Source organism: Corvus kubaryi, unplaced genomic scaffold (assembly GCF_017639235.1).
Source record: "Corvus kubaryi isolate FWS band 111438036 unplaced genomic scaffold, C.kubaryi_AGA036_p1.0 37357, whole genome shotgun sequence".
NCBI classification, from domain to species: domain Eukaryota; kingdom Metazoa; phylum Chordata; class Aves; order Passeriformes; family Corvidae; genus Corvus; species Corvus kubaryi.
In genome coordinates, this window is record NW_024581117.1 from 16,732,482 (window position 1) to 16,753,373 (window position 20,892).

The window sequence follows — 20,892 nt, forward strand, 5'->3', positions numbered from 1 at the left end:
AAGATAAGGGAATTCAAGCACCAAAGAGAAAGAAAAGCTGGTGCTTTCAACTCTCTTAACAACTGATGAAAAGATGAGCTCTACTTTCCCAAAATCTTCTCCTATGCCATGAAAGAAGAGCTGCAGAAAGCCAGAGAGTCCTTTAGCTCTTAAAATAAAGGAAAAAGTGGAGTAGGGGATAGTAAATACTAGCCTTAAATACAGCAGACCTTGAGCTCCTCCTGTAGAGACCCAGCAAAGAGGAGCTTATACCATCCTGGAGCTGCTCAGGTGGTCCCTTTTATCCCCCAGCAACTGGGTCCACTCAACAAAAAGGCCTTAGCAGGGAATGTGCCTCACCTGTTATCCCATCCCATCTCCCTGCAGCTGAGAAGCAAAGGAAGGTCAGAGACCCTCGAAGACAACCAGAGTTTACAGCAGAGATGGATTTATTAAGGAGAGTGCTTTGAGGAAACAGTCAGACTTCCCTGTGTTTGAGGGAAAGGTTTCATTAGACCTGGAATAGCACTGCTGGGTGTGTGGAATTGTGCTGTACCTGTTTAACCCAGCAGTTTTTTAATGGCATGCACCAGGAATGGTATTGGTGTAAATTTTTAATTTGAAGCCCAGATTTTAGATTTCCTACAACCCTGCTAATACTGAGAAAAAAGTAAAAGCTCCTAAATCTTACACCCCAGCAAATCCAGGATGGATCCTCCCCTCCTGAGGAGTCTGGCAGAGGGCACAGACCACCCTAGAGAAGAAGGTCTATCGAGAATCCTTGGAAAGTGTGTGAGCCACCCCAAGGAGCTTCACATCATGAGATAACAAATTTTAGCAAAACATCACCCTCCTTTTCATGCTCTGCTTTGCTTGACCTCATGACAGCCCACAGGAGTCAGAGCAGGTGTGAGCATCCACCCTGGGCACAGCTCCATCACTCCCCAGCTGGGGAGATCTCCTAGCTTTTTAAATTCCAGGTCAGCACAATCCAGGGATAAAACTCACCCTTCTGCCAGGCCCAACAAGCTCCTTTGGAGCCTTAATGTTGGCCTCAACCCAAGGCTGAGTGACAATGGAAAACACAGAAACAGGCAACACAACAAACCCAGAGCAAATAAAGAGAAGAAGGGCACTGCTAAGGTGACTCAGAAGAAATTTAGGCCATCAAAACACTGCCCTGCTGTTTCCTGCTGGGCCAGTGACTTTGAAAGCTCAAAGTCTGCCAGTGGGAAGTAGGAGAGGTAAACGATGTGGGATGTGTCACTGTGGCCTTAATCCTACAGCCCAATTGTGCCTCCTGGCATGCAGTGGGATGTGGTGCTTTCCTGCTGGAGAAGGAAACACAGGCACCAGCAGAAGCAGAACCAGTCAATATATATGTTATTTTAATTTTTTTTAATGAATACTAACATTCTAGGAAGAAAAATTTTTTCATTCAAATGCAATTTTCCATGGGAATTACATGATCTGGATGTTTTCCGCTCTTGCTTGTTTTTGGTGTTGAAGAACTGACATACACAAAATTTTTTTTAAAAAAGGAAAGGGGTATTTTTATGTTGCAAAGCTGAGAGCTGAACAGTTTTGGCTGACTGGATGAAAGCACTGAGGAATGTTCCAGATTAAACATGGTAAATTGTCCAAGTGAAATGGTGCTTTTTGGCATCAGGGCTTTTCTCTAGATAAAAATGTTGATGCCAGGAGGAAAGGCAGATGGGAAGAAAAGCTGTCCTAGCAAACTTCACCTCTGATTCCCCTTAAAACTGCAAAAGAAATAATTTTCCTTTTCTTTTTGCTGGCAAAAGTGGTTTCACAAGATGATGACAACTAATGGTGGGGGAAAAATTCTTGTGATAACACCTAATTATTGAACTGTAGATAATAGAAATATAGATAGAGGGGAAAAAACCTCTCTGGTGCCATCTTGGATGGACAGTTTTCCTCATCTGGGTCTGACACCTCTGTGCACTCAATGGGCAGCTCAGTCTCTCACATCTCCCTGGGATTAAGGGATTACCATTAATTAACAGAGCCCTGCCTGCCTTGCCTGTGATACACTATCTTTCCATCAGAAAGAACCAGATGGAACTGAATTTCCAAAATCTCCAAGATGGAAAGAGCAGGTATGAGATAAGAGCTGGGGTACTGGGTGAGGCAGGAGGCTGTGGATCATCAGAGAGGAAACCTAAATCTCAGTAATTTACATTTTTTTCTCATTTCCTAAGGAGAAAAGGCACGTGGGATCCCCCTCCTGTCTGCCTGACCCCTGCTATTGGCTTTTCACTCTGTTTTCTTTTAAAGGAAATCTGTGGAGAGGCCGCTGCCCTCAAAGTAGCAAATCCCCATAACAGGTGGAACAGACTGCCCAGAGAAACTGTAGATGCCTCATACCTGGAAGTGCTCAAGGCCAGGCTGGATGGAGCCCTGAGCAACCTGGTCTAGTGGAAGGTGTCCCTGCCCTTTCCAGGGGGTTGGAACAAGATGATTTTTTATGTCACTTCCAACCCAAACCATTCCATGGTTCTGATTCTCTGAATTTGGGGCAAATGCTGTGAGAAGCTGTTCCTGTGTGTCCCTGCTAAAGGCAAAACAAAGGTAGTACCATGGGAAAGGGTTTTTCTAGAAAGAGGATTGAAGTGGCTCAGCTAAATGAGGAGAAGATATCTCCCCATCTCCTTGGATCCTCCAGGGAGATAGTTCCTCCACTCTCCACTTCCCATTGGATACTGAGCCTGCAGCATCTACTGCTGCCACACTGTGAAAAGAGCAAATCCTCAACCTCTCCTGGCCTTTATGAGATCCAGGAACCAAGGTCTTAGCGGTGACTAATGAAAGCAAGCCATCCCTGTCCCTCAGCTCTTCGGATCACCTTCATTTCCAAAGAACAGCTTGGCACTATCCAAACCTCCACTCTCCTCAGCCAGATACACTGTCCTCACCACAGCGAGTCACCTCCCAAAGCCTAATGCTTGGATAACTGGGTCCTAACAGGGAAACAAGCTGGGAAAAGAGGGTTTTTTACCTGGAATAAGGGGTTTGCTGTCTGTACCAGCCCCAGTGTGGATGTCCCAGTGGGTCTGTCACCTCAGGGGTGGCTCCCTGTGCTCAGCAGGAGACCATCATCAGTTATCCCTGCCCATCTAGAGAAGGAAACATCAAACATGTTCCCTAGACAGTCCGGCCAAGAGCTTCCCCAGGAGGGGAAGATGAAGCTGTCAGACATGGCAGGAGTCCAGCTGATGTTGTGTTCTCACTTTTTTCTCTGTATTCATTAAACCCCCACACTTTCCTCAGGACAAACTGGTTAAATTCACTTTGGAATCCTAATGCCAGCAGCATCAGGCAAACTGTATCCAAATCCAAGTACCTTAATGGAGCTATAGGTTGGTCTTTGAGAAGAGCCTGCCCATCGAGGTGGCACTGAATCAGGTGCCAGGAGAACAGGACTGTTCTGGCCCCACCATGGCCTGAAAAGTTCCCTGGGATAGTCCTTCTCCAGAGTTTTCCTGTTTGGAAGAGGTTTCTCACACACAGCCTTCATGTCTAAATGAACTTTGCATTGCCCAACCTCTCTGCCCTTTTGAACCTTTCCCAGTGGCACTTCCAGGCATCACAGCCCACCCCATCAGTAGGATCCAATGGCTGTACATCCCCACATCCCTGCCTTGGCATGTGTGGACACAAATATCAGGACTCTGACAAAATTTGGGAGCACGGATGATTTGAGAGCAGGGAGAGCTCTCGTCTCACATCCCACCACCTTGTGAAGATAGCTGGAGCAGGGATTGTAGCAGTTCGCTCAGCTCCCAATCCCTTCTCAGGTTTGGCTCTTTACCTTGCTGCTTTTTTCCCTAAAAAATAGAGTAGGCAAGGAGTGCCTGGTTAAAAGCTAGTTCCCCTGCCCTCTTAAATCACCAAGATTAAAAGCTTTCTTCCCGATGGCTGCCTCATAAAAGACCCAAAGGTTTCTACTCCTTTATTCCTTTAAAAAGGAATGCCTTATCTATTTTAAACCATTTGGGGGTATGGGTAAAGTATGCGGTGACACTCCATCTCTGGGACCTGCACTCTGTTGATTTTACAGAAAAAAATGGGCTCCAAAGAGCACACCTGAGCAAAATGAGACCTTTTGGCCAACTCCAGCCTCACTGTTCAGGCTTCTGAGATGTGTAAAAACCCCCTGAAAACATGGGATTTCTGCTGGTTAGATGCTTTCAGCCAGGTGAGATGGTCTTTTCCTCCCTGAAAGGGTTACAGCTGCTCAGAAACCAGCACTTTTGGAGCTTTAAACCCAAAGATTCTGGGGTAGGAAAGGAAATATGGCACACGCAGCCCTTTTAATATTTGTTAGCCAAATAAATGTTCCTATTTCAAGGCAGGTGGAGCAATAATAAATATCAGGTAGGAGAAGTGAGCCCCACTGCCCCTTCTCATTTGTATGCATGACATTATTTCTTTTATTAAACAAAAATTCCCTCTCCAGAAATGCAGCCCAGCCCTGGTGGCTCAGGTCTGCTCTTGTTAAAATGATTATTAATGGTGCTGCACCTCTCCCTAATGGGAATGAATGGTCCAGCCACCTTTCAGTTCCACACATATTCCTGACTTAATCTTTTGGCTTCCTCTCAGCCGTGATATTCCCCACAGCCTCCTTCCCCTGCAGCCCTGGAAGATCTGCATGTGGGTGATCCATCTTGGATCTTTTAACGCTTATTTTTCAAGAGAGATAAAAATAAACCGTTCCATTTGGATGAAAAATAGGGGATGTAGGCCCAAGCCCACCATGGGAGATGGAGGGGGAGGGAGGAAGAAGGAAGAAGAGTATTTTCTCCCTTTCCCCTGTATTTAAAGCACAAATGAATAATCCATCTCCCTTAACAGCCCCTCCCTTCATAAATAAATAATTTCCTCACCATGTGGAGCAGGGAAATGACAAGAGGAGGATCATAAGTCATGGAAAGGAGGTAAAGGCAGAGATCTCTCAGGGAGTTTCTCATGGAGCACCACGCAAACTCAAGTATCTGCTCTAGCAAGTGCGCTTTGGCCATAGAGAATTCTTGCAAATTTTTAAAGCAAGGACAACTTCCTAGCCCTTTGCATAACTCTTCCATATGAGTCTGGAGGGCCAGCAGGAAATGCATCCCCGTGGATGACCAGGAGAGCAGGGGGAAAGATGGGAAGAAGGGTGAGGGGATTCCTCACTTTTGCTCCTGCCTCTGCCTGCCAAGTGAGGGTGGCTGTGTTTCCACACCTGATCAATCACTTGTAATCCCATGGAAGGAGGTTGCCAGGGGTGGGCAAGTGGAATACAAGTGCTGCCTGCTGGCATAGGATCTTCCCCCACCAGCTGCTCCAGTGTGGATCTGGGCATTTCCAAAATGCCACAAGCTCTTTCAGACCTTCCAAACTGGAATGCACAAATATCACAAATCCCATCCAAATTCCCTGAGTACCACAAGCCTGCCCTCCATATCTCACAAACATCCCAAATCTCACAAACTGCTCACCCCATACCCCACAAATATCATCACCATCACTATGCATCTACAAAACACCTCATCAACCCCACCAGTACCCTGACATGTTCCCCCAGAGACTGTCACCAAAATATCACCAAAGAGGTCCCCAAACAGGCTCTAAAGACTGGCTACAGGTGACCATCCTGCTTTTGGGGTTGGCACCATCGCCAGCACATCCCCCTAATTAAGCAGATATAAAAGAGCCACCTGGCTGTTGCGTCTTGGTTCTGATACTCCAAAATATATGGGTTAAAACCATGAGAATTATGGATTTTACCAGAAGACCACTCATGGGAAAAGTGGGCTTAAGGAACATAGCCCCAGGCAATGCTTGCAGGGACCGAGCACTGGAGCAGCTCCATGGCACTGCTGGATGGGGCTAAAATAGCCACGGGAAGTACAGGATAACCTCTCTGCTCTCCCCCAGACTGATACCTGCTGAGAATTTCGGCTGAATTTTTAAAAGCCACTTGCTTTACATTTGCTGTTTAGTTGCTTTTCTTAAAAAAACTCCAAACTCAGTGAACCACGAAAAAGGCCAAAAACCCTATGTCTACTGGTTTTCAGGGAAATCAAACCTGATTTGAAATTTGACCAGTGGTCAAATTTGACCAGTTGGTCAGTACTGGTGGTTTCCAGACACTGTCCAAGGGGTTGTGGCCGCATCCCTTCTCCCATTTATCATGTGGCTCCAGCTCCATCCCCACCTGCGGACATGGATGGAGCGATATTTGCCTACACATATGTAAAAGTGATTACAGGCAGAAGCCTGGGGGATTTGTTTGGGAACAATGTTGTAATGAGTCCAAGGATAATCTGCTGCCCAGAAACAGGGATTTTTTCCCAGAGGGATGGCAGCCACAAATTAGACAGTCACATCCGGTTATTTCCAGCGAGTTAACTTCCAACGACGCACCTCCAGCCTGGCAAGGAGGGGCACAGCACAAATCCAACCATCCCCAGCAGATGTGCCCCAAATCCAAGATGTTTCAGGTAGGGAAGGGGGCTGGCATGAGGATTTTTAATGGCCCAAAGTGGTGGAAATTCATTACTCTGATAAGGCTCTGGGAGTTGGTGGTTTGAGCTTCAAACATGGCCAGTCCCTGGAGAAATTACACCATGTTCAAGCTAATCTTCTTATAAACATTGTTGTGGGTTTTTTTTATTTTATCCGACATGTGTCAAGCAGGACTACTAAGCCTATTACATCTCCAGGGAGGTTGGTGCTTTCTCTTCTTTCTATCCCCCCCCCCAATCTGAATGCTGCTTGTCTCCTTTTTGGCTCCTTTGGACATTTCTCCAGCACTACAAACCAATTTTTTATAATTAGCACTGAGGAAAAAAAATCTCAGTGGGTTTGGAGGCTCAGGTGAGATAAGCAGCCAGGTTCCAGGTAGACACCCAAAATTTTTGGAGCTTGTAGGCTTCTGAAATGAACAAAAAACTTGCTGGATCATCTCTTCTTCCTGTGTTCATTTATTTTTCTTTCCAACAAACCCTCAAAATAAATAGATAAAGAGTCAACTGGATATTTTTTTGCTTTTCAGAACGAAATAGTTCAAGTTATTGGGAAATCCCCAGTTGGGTACTGCCTTTGTGTTACTCCCTCTGTCTGAGTTTGCAGGCAGAAACAGGCAGGGATTAGACCACAGATGGTTTTAAAGGACAGGGTGAACATGAAGCTGCTTTGAGCTTCAGGTTGAGGGACACATGTTGTTGAAGGGACATTTTTCCTAAGACCTCTCTCCCCACTCTGATGGGAAGTTCATAGGAAACCAATAGAAAGCATAAAAAGGAAGTGAGAAAAACCCAAACCCTAAAAAATTTGTGTTGCAAATGGTCATTTTCTGGAGGAAGCACCAAGCTCTCTCCATAAGAAATAGGAAATGGAGAATTAGGAATACCTAAGGAGTGAGAAACTTTCATGCACTTACTTGCACAAACATCACCCACGTTCACTCTGGAGACTTGACTACAGAAAATCAATGGGAGCTTATCAGCCTGCAGCAGAGTTGGGACAATTAAACCTTTCCCTCTCTGCCTTTCTATATTGGATTTAAGTTTTGAAGTTATTCTCACCTGTGGATGGAGAGAAAGAAACATTTGAGCCAGCATCTCTACTACACAGGCAGTAGCTCTAATTATTTCTGTGCCTCATCATTGCCTTCTTTGTCATTAAAAAAAAAAATTTTTTAAAATGCTATCTTGGACAAAAAAAAGAGATACTGTGCATTTGACTACAATTTCTTTGCTCTTCTTGCACACAAACTTCTGCACTCATGGTAAAACTCCTTCCCCAAAAGCTGAGCTTTTGTCATTGGGTTTTTCTCTGGCACAGAGCAAAGCTTTGCAGAAGGAGACCAGCAGAAACCCAAAATGGGGCCTAAGTGGTAAAACCGAGCCTGGATTTGGAGCTGTCCCCCAGATCCATGCTGGGCTGAGGACAAGGTGAGGGTTCTGCTACAAACTCTATTAGCTGAAGTACTGGCGCTCAATTCTGCAGGAGCCAAAGGGTGTTTGAAGCCCCAAAGCAGCATCCAAACATATCCCTGTTTGGTTGCCTGGTTTTTACTGAAAACCAGCTGCTCCATCCCCAAGTCCTTGGAGGAATGGAAAAACACCGAGACAAATCAAATAATTAACAAGCTCAATAACTAAAAAAGTAGTGACTGCTCTTCCTAGTGCCTGTTCTGACCACCTCCATATGCAGGTTTGGGTGGATCACAAAGATTTCTGGAAGGACATCAGTACCATACCTCTGGCTGGTCCTACAATCATTTTCCATCTTCCGGGGACTCAGGTTGGAAGCAGCAGCTTCCTTTTTATTTATTTAATTCTTTATCTCCCCAGTCAAAATGGACAGTGCAGATAATCTGGGCTTATATCCCTTTGAAGTCAATCAGAAGAGACTTTTAACTTGAGCAAGCAGGACCCCAGGCCTCCATCTACCTGATCCGCAGGCACCGCCAGGGATTTGGGCAACCCAGACTCTATCCACATGGACCTGGCTTTAAAGCCGTCAGGTCCAAGCCCTGCCTTGGCGAGAGATCAAGCACAGAGGATTTCCTACGACCCTCCCGTCTTATCACACATTAGCCCTGTCCAGATGTCAGGCACTCTGCCTCTGCTCACAATCCCCCTTTTCTATCTTCTTTTATCTCCCCATTAAATTGCTGACAAGACCTTCCTCATGGCCTTTTCAAAAGTAGAGGGGATCAAAAAATCAACAGAATATTTCAAAAGTCCTTAGGGAAAATAAGAAGTGGGGGGGGGGGGGGGGAAACAAATAGGAGGGAAAAGGAGCCTGCAATGCTGTTACCATGCACAAAGCCCCAGAGCAAGACACGGGGGTTTGCAAGTGCTTTAACTCCCTGCTGGTAGGAAAGGGGCTGGGAATGGTTTGGGTTGCCAGGGAGCTGCCTCACAAGCATCACTGGTACCTCCAGCATTGCCCTTGCAAATGCTCAGCATGCATAACAGCCTTAAAAAAAGGCAAACATGGTTGCAGCCACCCCAAAACTCCAGTGTGGCATCCTGTCCCCAGCACACCAAGCTGGCATCATGGAGACCAGTTTTTTTTTCTGATGGGCAAGAAAAGGAAATTTATGTCCCTTACCCTTCCTGCCACTTTCCCCCAGCATTCCAGCAAAGCTGTAGAAGAGTTTCAGCTTCGCACTCGCACTCTGAAAAGGTGACACTGCCAGCTTTGAAAGGACACCAGAGCAGGGGTGATAAAGGAGGTGACTCCATCCCAGCAGCTGGAAGCAGCAGGCAGAGAGCACCAGAGGAAAAAACAACCCAACACATTCCCAGCACATGGCCAGAGCTATGACAGCAGTGGCATTCTGAGTTGGCTGAATCCCAGAATGGTTAGGGTTGGAAGGCATCTTAAAGCTCATCTTGTTCCACTCCCTGCCATGGGCAGGGATGCCTTCCACTGATGATAGCTCCACCCTTGAACACTTCCACGGATGGATCACCCACAATTTCTCTGGGCAACCTGTCCAAAATGCTGCCACCTCGCCTGGCTAATGCACATCCAAACAGCTCTTTGCTTCCAGTTCCAGTGGGACAACACCCCCAAAGCCATCACACCAATAAAAAGTTGCAGGCAGAGAAGAGCAAGAGCAGAAAAATCCTCGTTTGGGCATGCAAAGAAGGACCCCTTGGCACAGAGGCACTTGTTATTCACTCCTCAGGATTTGTTATTTATTATCCCACTTCTCACAAAATTGCAGGAATCTAATCAGAGCACAGAAGCCAGAGCGGGTAATGCTGGTGATCAGTCACACGCTCCCAATAAGGAATAACAAACAGCTGGAGTGACCACCCCAGATGATCCATGGGCTAATGCTGGCTCAGTGCCCACTGAGCAGGATCTCAGGCCGAACATCCCCTCAAGGCCATCCTTAATGCCAAGCCTTTGCCATCCCATCAGTGCTTGGATTATTTACACACTCAGGATGAGAGCACGAGCCTCAGGATCGGGGCTGAATTCCCTCCTCTGCCTGCCAGCACCTCGCTTAGGAGATGAGAAGAAAATTGATAAATATAAAAGAAGCCTCCTGCACCCTAGAATAACATAAAAAGTTATTATGAAGATAAAGTTTCCTGGTCTAAGAATGAGGTAGAGAACTACATTACAAGACAATGATATTTAATTTTACTGCAGAGTTTTGGATCCAGCTGTCTGGAGCAACCTGGTCTAGTGGAAAGTGTCCCTGCCCATTTCAGGGCTGAAACTGAGTCGTCTTTATGGTCCCTTCCAACCCAAACTATTTGAGGATTCCATTCTGTAAGGGCCTGTCAGATTCCATTCTGTAAGTGCCTGTCTGATCCTTATCTTTGGGAACATATTCCAGGCTGCAGCTCCAGCTTAACTCTTCAACACAGCAATGCTCCCCCCCCTAAAAATGCAGCATTGCATTTGCCTTACTTTACCTGTCAGGTGGGCTGTCTTTCCCTTTGAAAAACAAGGGGATCACAGTTTTGGCAGAGCTGCTGAATTATATCTAAACACATAAATATAAATATGTATTTCCTCCTTTCAGTAGGAATTTTGCCAAATGCTTCCATATGCTGCTTTTTAAAAAAATTCTTTCTAAAGTCTACCTGAGCTCTTGTCCCTGGTACCCCACCTGATACTCCCAGCTGCCTTGGGAAGCACTCCCCTGATGCTGCCTCTGCCCTGGGTTATGTCCTGGTGCCTTCCAGAGCTGCAGGGATTATTGCTGCCTCAGGATTGGCTGTTGCTCCCTTCTAGTTCTCCCTGGACCATCTCTAACACCCTCAAGGATCCTTGTCTTATACATCTACACACGCTGCTTCAAAACCTAAACCTTTCTCCCAGAATAGGGAAAACTGGCTTTACCCCACTTGGAAAGCTGGAAAAGGCCTGTAAGGAAGCCCTGCCTGAGTCAGGGTTTGTATCACAAGCCTTGGAGAAATACACGCTTCTCCTTTTGGTTTTCCAAGGTTATCATCCCACAACTTGTGTCCTGGGACTGTTTCTGGAAAGCCTTCCTTGAAAAAGTTGGGACAACACAAGGCAGAAACTCCTGTGGTTGTACCAATAGCCCAGGATCAAAGAAACTTGGGACTTGCAATTGGCACCAACCCAAAGAAATCCCTGTAACAGCTTTCCTGTGGGACCAGCAGGGCTCTCTTGGCTCCACAGGGGCCACCCTGCTGCAAATTTCTTTTGGGAGCATCTCCTCCATGTGGGAGCCAGCTCTTTGGGTGTCCCCAGAGCACCTCAAAAGCAGAAATTTTGGGGCAAGAAGGCTAGGACCCCCTGAGAGCTCCTTCTCGCTGCTGTGCCAGCTCAGGGCAAGCAGCAAACCAGCAGGAAATGCATATCATCTGCAAATGAAAGGCTGTTTCCCCCTCTAATCAACTTGAGGTCCATCCAAGCAATGGGGTCAGGCTCTCCTTAGCCAAGCCATGGCAGAAATTCCCTCTCCAGCTGCCTTGCAGTGGGATCTCCTCCTCTGAGTGGCCTCCAGGAGCTCTCCTCTCCTGGATGCCCACCCTGAGATAACACCTTGGCTGTCTCCTGGAGTACCAGTATCTCCTGTTAGATCCTACGAAAAACTCCAGACTAAAAAGATGCAGAAAATTTAGGGACCAAGCCAGTAATTAAGAAAATCCATAACCATTGCAAGGGAAAGGTCAGCTATCCTGACACAAGATACAGAACACAGCATCATCCCAAGGCCTTGGATAAAATCCTAAAATCCTAAAATCCTAAAAAGATCCTAAAACACTGGAGGCAATATTATCATCCCCATCTAGATTTGGGGATGTTTCTCATAGATTTTCAAACAGAAATGGTTAAAACCAGCAAGTATTTTGCTTCAGTAGGACCAAAACACCCAGCTTTCCCCACCATGGGCTAAAGGGAAGAAATGCAGAAGGAAAGTTAATCAAGTTGAGATCAAAGTGAAAAACTCAAACAAACCAGCAAACAAATCTCATCCAAACCCACAGAAGCAAAGAGTTTGCCGTGACTCCTTCCTCACACTGCTGCTCACTTTCATCCTCCTGACCTTCTCTGTTCCAGCCAGGAGGGAATAGGAATGTTCGAAGAAAGCTATTCCTGCGTTATTTTTAGCATAGCCAGAAGAAAAGTGACTGGAAATAATCCATGAAAGCAAGCTTTCACCTTGATTTTCAGCCTCTGGAGATTTTGATAGCCTTGATAGCAATCACAACTTAACCATAGGTGTAGAAAATGCTGAGTGATACCAAGAACATAAATTGAGCTCACTCTTTCTTTCTTTCTTTCTTCCTGCTCCACATTAAAAACACAGTGAACCATCGAAGGGAGACTGAGGGAAATACTCTCCCCCAAAAACTAGTGAATTGTTTGCAATGCCATGGCAGGAGAAGGGAGGGCGAGATTTGTCTGTATTTCAGCCCAGTTATGCAGCCAGTAAGAGAATTCTATATTACAATCAAATGCATTCAAAATAGATGCTGATTTTGGAATGTTCCACAAGTGTCTTGGGGGAAAAGCCACTCTTTCCCAATCACGATTAAGAACTCTTCTAAACAACCTGGTCTAGTGGGAGGCGTCCCTGCCTCATTCCCCATGGAATGAGATGAGCTTTAAGGTCCCTTCCAACCTAAACCATTCTGGGATGCTGGCACTGACTGCACAGGGACCTCTGTGCTTTCCTACCTGCTCTGACCCACAGGCACCAGCCCAAGCAGCCAGTGATGGGACACAGACCTCAGCTGCATGTGTGAGAGACCAAAGGAATTAATTAAGAGAAGCTGCACTCCCAAGGCGCTGATAATAAGAACAAAATGAGGGCTGATCCCATTAAGTCAATCTTCTCTGCTGGTTGCTGCCATCTGATGTCTCCCGCTTCCCATTGCTCCTTGCTGCATGTTCCCACTGTAGATCTAAACCCACTTTATTTCTGCTGATCCATTTTAAATTGACCACAGCCATGAGACTGATTCACTGGCTGCATTTGAAAAATCTATCGCTTTTCCCACCATCAGCTTTTCTTCCACTATCAAACACCTCCTTTTCCCTCTGTGGCCAGGGCTGCTAAGAGCATTTCTTCCCTAGGGTTGCTGTGCCTAGGCTCTCATCCAGATCGGAAGTGGCAAAGCTCCCCCAGCCTGGTGCTGCCACATCCCCATCTCTTCCTGGTTTCAGCCTGTGCATGAGGCCTCAGGTTTAGCCATCATGTCTGGGCTCCAGGCTGGTTTTCCTCAGAGCAGCAGAGGCAGGATGAGTCCCTGTCATGGAGCATTCTCCTGGCTGTGGCAATTCTGTTTTTGTAGAGTGAGGGAAGCCCAGCCCTTTGGGGAAACCAGCACAGACTGCTTTGCATCCAGTACAGTCAGACCTGCTGCTGCATAAAGAGGACTCAACCACATTTGGCTGGGCCCAGACACCCTCAGAGAGCATTTTTCTACCAGTTGATGGGTTTTCTTTGCAATCTGCATCAGCCCAACAACCAAGAGGCCATGCTGAGCACCCCCACTACTGGAAAACTGTCCTGGGGAAAAGGAGCCACGCTGGCTGTGTTGAGACCACACTATATTTCCAGCAGACCGTGGTGTCATCACCTCCTCATGGTGGGAAAGAGCTGCTCTGGACCAGAACAAACCTCTTGGTAGGGAACAGCAGCTGCAAACCTCTCCCTTTCCATCAGCCTGGGGAGAAGGAATTTTCCTCAGAGTCATCCTCTGCCTTACAGGGCCACTTGGGCCAGTGTTGGAACTCCCCAGGGAGCCACAAACCCCATCCATGCTCCCTCACCCTGACTGGGAACAGCTGCAACCAGCAAGTAAAGAGGCATTAAAAAAAAAAAAAGTCTCACTTTGCTGAGTTTTAAAGTATTTCCCTGGATCGAAGAGGCTCTGGTGAGGGTTGTCATGGCAGGGGATATTTATTGCCATCTCAGGAAATGTTCCATTATTCTTTGGTAAGTGGTGGCCGTGAATTTCAGCCTGTCTGCCTGGCCATAAAGGGGACCATTGGGCAGATTATTTCCAGCAGCCGGGCTCTGCTGAGGAATGAAGCATCACCTCCCAGCTCCAAGGGTATTGTGCCTGCAAAACCCTGGCTGATTCCCTCTGCGGTAAGGAACAAGACCCAGATCCCACAAATCCCCTGGGGAGAGGGCAGCTGGGCAGCCAAGCAGCCTGAGGGGTTGCTCCTGGTGGATTTGCAATACAGGGAAAACACCACGGGCACCTTCAGCACACGGTTTAAATATTCACAGTAAAAATAATGAGTTTAATTCTGTGTTCGGCTAACAAAGCTGTTCCAGAGGCTGTTTCAGTCCACTCAGAATCCTCAGAAAGCAGTTCAGTGGGTTTTGATGGAGGTAGAAAAGGCAGAGAGTCCAAGCCACCAACTGGATGGGACACAAGACAGGTCCTAGTGAGCCTCTGGCAAAGCTCCCTTTGTCTTCTCACACCAACTGCTCTGGAACAGGATGGGGAGAAACAACCATTTAATCCCTTATTTTTTTTCCCCCTGTGAAAATATCTAATCACTTTCCAAGTCTATGTAAGCTTCCAGTACCTAAAATTTCCTGTGGCAATGAGTCCTACTTTCTACCGGGCTGCTGGGTAAAGAGTTTGTCTTTGCTTCTTGGAAGTTCTCTAGATCTTCCCAGTATCTAGAACAGAAGGGATGGCATCTCGAGGGACAGGTGGAAAGGTGGGACTGTGTGAACCTCATGAAGTTCAACAAGTGAAGTATCCAATGCCAGGTTGGATGGGGCTTGGAGCAACCTGGGCTAGTGGAAGGTGTCCCTGCCCATGGCAGGGGGTTGGAATTGGATGATCTCTAAGGTCCCTTCCAGCCCAAACCATTCTGGGATTCTGTAACACTCCTGATTCCAAGTGTTTATTGGACTAAGCCATCATTGCTGATTAATTCTTCAGCTTTACAACACAAACAATTTTGTGTCTGGCCCTGCCTTTATCAATCCTTGCCTTCTGTGGATAATCTTCTAGGCTTCTTCCCATCCATTTTTTGTGGGCTACTCACAAATTACTCAAGGCAGGAGATACCAGACATTCATTAAGCAGCACAAAAACATTTCCCATTTTGGCCTCTCTTACCTCCCTGGTTTTTTTTTGGACTACCATGGACCAGCAGTGTCATTTTGATTATTTCCGGCATAACTGTCAGATCTCCTTCCTGAGCAGTAACAGCCAGTTCAGAGACCAATGATTTCCCCCCGTGCACTGTTTTTCATTTAGCATCCTTGAATTTCATCTGCTGTTTTATTATCTGCTCACTAAATATCATAAGGTCCTTTTCCCATTCTTGGAGGTTGGCTGTGTTTTAATCTTTTTGGTATTAACTAGCATTGCCATCAAATGTTCTTTTTTTTAAATTTTCTCCCAGACCCACCTGGACTCCCCAGATTCAGGGGACTGATGCACAATAAAAGGCCTGTCAATATTAAATTGTCACTAAGTGCAAAAGCATCTTCTCAAGGCTCCACAGGGTAGAGGATGCAGGTGACAAAGTCACATCTACCACCATGCACAGTGGCTTTATAGATAATAACTCAATAACTGTTGAATTTTAGCATAGCTAACACAAGCTGAAATGAGAAAAAGCCTCTCTAAAACAAGTAGTCTTTTCAAATTCCTTTTAAATTCTCCTCTGGAGTTGTAACTGTGATGTTTACCAGCAACTCTGAAAATGGGTGATTTCAGAGCCTGGGGAAAACAAGAGGTTTTAGTTTCCCACCCCAGGGGAGGGAGTTACCAGGGTAAGTCGAGCGCAGCTAGGAGCAAACACAGACTCAGGATTTAAAGGGTTTCCCAGCATGGGGGTTCTGGGGCTTTAGAGCTGCTGGGGCTTCATCATCTAAAATCAGGTTTAGTTGAGGTTTTTTTATTCTGAAAAATATATACAGTGGCTATGAATTCTTTAATCTGTCAAGCCTCAGCAGGAAAAGGGTGTCCTTGATGAAGGCTCCTGTTCTCTCACTGAAGGGATGAACAGAGAAAAACCCTTTTTTCCCAGCGACAGAATGGGCCACCAGCATGTCCAGCAGAACGGAGCACAGAAGCACTGGAGATGGAAATGGCAAATGGAAAAGGCTCCACAAAAGGCTCCTCTGCCTTTGTTTACAGCCCTGCCAAGTTCTGTGGTTCCCTGGTTTTCAGAAACGGCTGTTTTCTAAACCCTTTTAGCCAATGGGCCATGGACACTTTGGAAAAGTGCCCATTAAAATGAGCCATGGGCCCTCCAGTAGCCATCCCTCAAAGCCAGGTGGGAGAAAATATTTTATTAACTACTAAAGGATGGGTTTCCTCTATAATGAACCTTTCTGCAGTATTGAAGAAAAGCCATGTCTTACTTCCCCTCCCTAATAAATGGCTTCTTCAGAGTTTAATTAACTTCTCCCTGTTCTTCTTTTGTGGCTAAGCATCACCCTGACCATGAGACAAACTCTGTTTGTTCCTTTATCTGGGAGAGTGCTGGCCTGTCAGATAAACTGCTCTGCCTAATTTTCTGGGGCTTTTTCTCTTCCCACTTTACATATCCCAGGGAGGGAGGCAGTAATAACAGAAGGTGATGCTTTTTGGCAGCTGGATACCTTTGGGATTGGGAAGGAGCACCTCCTTAATACAACCTGGACCATGCTCCTGCAGTGCTGGCAGGGGCTGGGAATGGGGACCCGTCTCACAGACCCACCAGAAACTGGGTCAGGCTCTCTGCCTGGTCCTTTATTTCCTTAGGCTTGAAAACAAACCTGGAGGAAACAATTTTTTGCCCTTCCAGGAGTACAGGATTTTGTATTCTCAGCAGCACTTGTCTGTTCCCATGCGTATGTATAAATATAGCTCAAAATCAATAGGAGTGAGATTAGGTCACTGTATTTCTGAGAAATGTGCTCCTGAAACCAACCAGCCCCTGCTCCTTCAGGCTTCCTGTGGTGCTCCAGGACTGGCTACATGTGCTGAGACAGTGGCACAGCCTGGAGAAGGCAAGGGCTGTTCTCTTTTTAAATTGGTGAATTCGGGCCATGTCAAGAGGGACCATCACAAACTTCTGCTTTGGCTTTTCAGCTCAGCTCTTAGCCCATCCCACAGCAGAAGGCAGGAGCAGGAGCTCCCATTTTGGGGTGGGAGGGAGGTAGGAGCTCCTGAGTACCAGCTGGAGAAATAGGTGGCCTTTTCCATGCAATGCCTGGGCTCCTTCTTGGGAAAAGATCCCAGGGCCAGCCTTGTTATACACGGACCTGAGTGGCGCCACTTGATTAATTGTGCCAGGCCAGGAGCAGCCAGGGACTTTTGTGACACCAATGCAGTAATGGTCTCCAGCACACAGACAATCCCAGAGGATGTGTCCTTCCTACCCAAATGAAATTAATTAATGGTGGCAATAAATAAACCACTCCAGACAAATGAGAGCAGCCGCCAGCACAATAGAAGACAAATATAGGGAAAGCAGAGCATTTTGCAGTACGTTTCTGGGGAAGGAATAAATGGGGAAGAGCTAACACTTGCTTTTTTTGGATAAACTAAGTGAAATGGGGCTGCAAGAGGAGGATGGGCCAGCACGAAGCATCCCAGGGGAGCAACAGCAGCTGTGGCTGACCATTCATCCCTCTTCAGTGCTCAGCATAAGCTCCACCACCATGTGCAGCTGAACTCCAACAACTCTCCTCCACAGCCACGATCCTGTTTGTCTGCCCTAACCCTGCCTTGTGTATCCAACTGTTTTACCCACCTCCCACACCCCTGGTGGCATAACTAAAACGACTGTGTATGGTTGATACAGATCACATTAATCCATCACAAGCAAGCCCTGAATGATTACAAGGCTGATTATCAGGGCCTGACACACCCCTGTGCTCACTCCACCCCTTTTAGGTCCTGCCTGGGCATTTCCTTGGATCCCCACCCGGAGGTCTAATCACCAGGCTCTGGAGCACCTCTTAGGCACTCCTAATCCGCACGTGACAAAGTGCCTGCCACACGCTGGTCAATACCAATTAGCATACTTACTAAGTGAACATGAGTGTTGGCAGCAGTTATCTAATTACCTTAACAAGCCCATCAGGGAGAGGTATCAAACCCTGTGGAGCAGCAGGGAAACGAGCTGCCCTCGGATAAGGGACAGGATGGGATCTTTGGAGCAAGTCCAGGAGAGAGCCATGAAGATGATTAGAGGGAAGGAACACCTATCCTATAGGGAAAGGCTGAGAGAATTGTGATTGTTCAGCCTGGAGAAGAGAAGCTTCAGGGAGAACTTAGAGCCCCTTCCAGTGCCCAAAGAGGCTCCAAGAGAGGTTGAGAGGGACTTTGGACAAGGGCATGGAGTGACAGGACAAGGGCGAATGGCTTCCCACTGCCAGAAAGCATGGTCAGATGGGATATTGGGAAGGAATTCTTCACTGTGAGAGTGGGGAGGCCCTGGCACAGGTTGTTCAGAAGAAGTTGTGGCTGCCTCATCCCTGGACGTGTCCAGCTTGGACAGGGCTTGGAGCACCCTGGAAGGTGCCCCTGCCTATGGCAGGGGGTTTAAAACATGATGAGCTTTAAAGATTCGACCCAGACCACTCCATGACTTGCTGAAATCCCTGCTCCCTGTGTAGGGCCCACTGTCTAACACAGGTGAGTTTGCTGAGCAGCTCCCAGCTCCCACCACTTCCAGGGTAATGTGACTCAGACATTTGGGGGTTTCCTTCTGCAGGATTAATTTCCTGGAAGCCAGGGAACAGGAGTAATGAGAGAGGCCAAGACACCTGAAATTACATTTACCAGGCTCCACAAGGCTGGTGCTTTTTATTTATTTCCCTTCTTTTTGCATATCACCCCCAGGCTGAGCTTAGCCTGTGGGTACCACCGTTATTAGAGAGCAGGCAGGGGGAGAGTTGAGACAATGTTTGTGCCTGGGAACCAAAACAGACCCCGTGCACTGTTTTAATTTAATGCTCATAAAAGTCTGCAATGCTGATTTCTTCTTTTTCTTTTTCTCCTTGGAATTGGTATGACAGAGCATTGCTGGTGGAAGTTTCTCTGCCTTTTATGTCAGGGCTGGCATGGTATCATAAGATCACAGAATAGTTTGGGTGAGAACGGACCTTAAAGACCATCTCATTCCATCCCCCTGCCATAGGCAGGGACACCTTCCTCTATCCCAGATTGCTCTAAGCCCTTCCAACCTGGCCTTGGACACTTCAGGGATCCAGGGGTAGCCACAGCTTCTCTGTGCAACCTGTGCCAGGGCCAACGACTCCTCCCTTTGCAAGGGAGAGGGCAACTCTTATGGGTGGAGAAGATGCCAGTTTTGCATTTTCAGATTTGAAAATGAGCAAGACCAGAGGGTTCTGGCTGCTACAACAGACTCAGAGCAGAGTAAGGGCCTGGGGGAAGAGTGAGGAAAATCCATGATCCTGTTGAAACAGCACCCCGCTCTACTCACCATTTTGCCTTTTCTGTCCAGCCTTGACTTTTTTCCTCCACCATTTTCCTTAAGTTTCTCCATCCCTTGACAAGCTGAGAAGCACCATCAGTCCATCCAGCATGCTCCTTGCTCCCAAGAGGCTGATCCAGGATGGATGGAGAACATCAGTCTTCCCTACTGTGGAGTCTACCGCGTATCAAATGCAAGCAGCACGCTGAGTAACTCATCTTTTCTGCATGCCTAATAAGCAAAAATTAGAAGAAAATTACGTGGGGAAGTCAGCAGTAAGTAGGAGGGAACGGGTTGTAATTATCTGGCTATTAATTGGCATAAAGTTCCAGTTTAATGCTCTCAGGCCTGTGTCCCTATTTCCTAGGGAAATTTTCTCTCTATTAGCTTTGGATGAGAACTGGGATTCTCTCTGGAAGCTCTGAGTCCACCCAAAAAGGTGACTTTCAGCTTCAGTCCCCCAGCAGGTTTTTGTTTTCACACACTGAGGGATAAAATTAAGGGGTCATTTCTAACATGGCTTCATCTGCCCAAGGTGAAGGTGGAAAGAGCCAAGTTTTACCTTTTACCATTGGGTGATGATAACCAAGGATGACCCTTTTAAAATTCAGCCCACATGCAAATGTTTGCTCCAAATAAAAGAACTCAAAGGATTATCCTCATGGCTTCTGCCAGCCCTGGGAATTCCCTAAGGGAGAGGTGAGAACCTCCTGCCCCAGCGGCTGCTCATCAAAACCTGCCAATTAAACAGAACCAAAATGTTCTGAGCAGTGAACATCCATCAAACCCCACAGAGAATTTCAAGGAATGATGTGCAGGTTCCTGCCAACTCACCTGGCAAGGGACCAGGCAGCCCATCCACCTGCTCCGTGCTGCTCCTGCCATGCACGATACAGCTCTGCCACGGGAGAGGGGGAAGCTGCAGATGTTTGCTGTTGAACCAACACACACAGGTATTCACAGCTCTACAAAAGAGGTGGGAAGCATGGCCTTTCCTCCTCAGGAATCCCACAGGCAGCTGGAAGAAGCTGGAGCAGCAGGCAAATCTGCTGTGCTATTACAAACGTGGGGGGGGATGGGGGGGGCCAAGGGAGGAGGGAGAAAATAAGTTTTTAGATTTTTCTTTGCTAAAACAAGGTATTTCCATGGAGAAATCAAAGTGCTCTCAATTTTGCATCAGGTTTCCTCTGGAAGTCAAAGGCTTCCTTCCAAAGGGGAAAGGCAGGTCAACCCTGCTCTGGTGGATACAAACACCCTTCAAGCTGCTCTTGCCAGCACCCCAACAGGAGCTGTGGGGACCTAAAGATTTATCTTTAAGCTACAGACCCTTCTCCTTTAATGCCCAAGCAGGAGGAAAGCACTTACTAAAGTGAACTCAGGAAAAAAAAAGGAAAAAAAGGAAATTAGGGGAGAAATAGGGAGAAAACAAACAAGAAGAAACAGCAGGGGGGAAAAAGGAAAAAAAAAAACCAAACA

The 20,892-nt window shown here is 46.9% G+C and overlaps 1 long non-coding RNA gene across 1 annotated transcript; it reads right to left on the reverse strand.

Moving 5' to 3' along the window:
- Positions 1-13,692: 13,692 nt before the first annotated feature.
- LOC121667222 lies at positions 13,693-20,490 on the reverse strand. The gene is made up of 3 exons (XR_006016964.1): positions 20,251-20,490; positions 19,426-19,647; positions 13,693-14,451 (listed from the first exon to the last, which is right to left on the reverse strand). It is a non-coding gene; the product is annotated as an uncharacterized LOC121667222 (long non-coding RNA).
- Between the last annotated feature and the right edge of the window lie 402 nt (positions 20,491-20,892).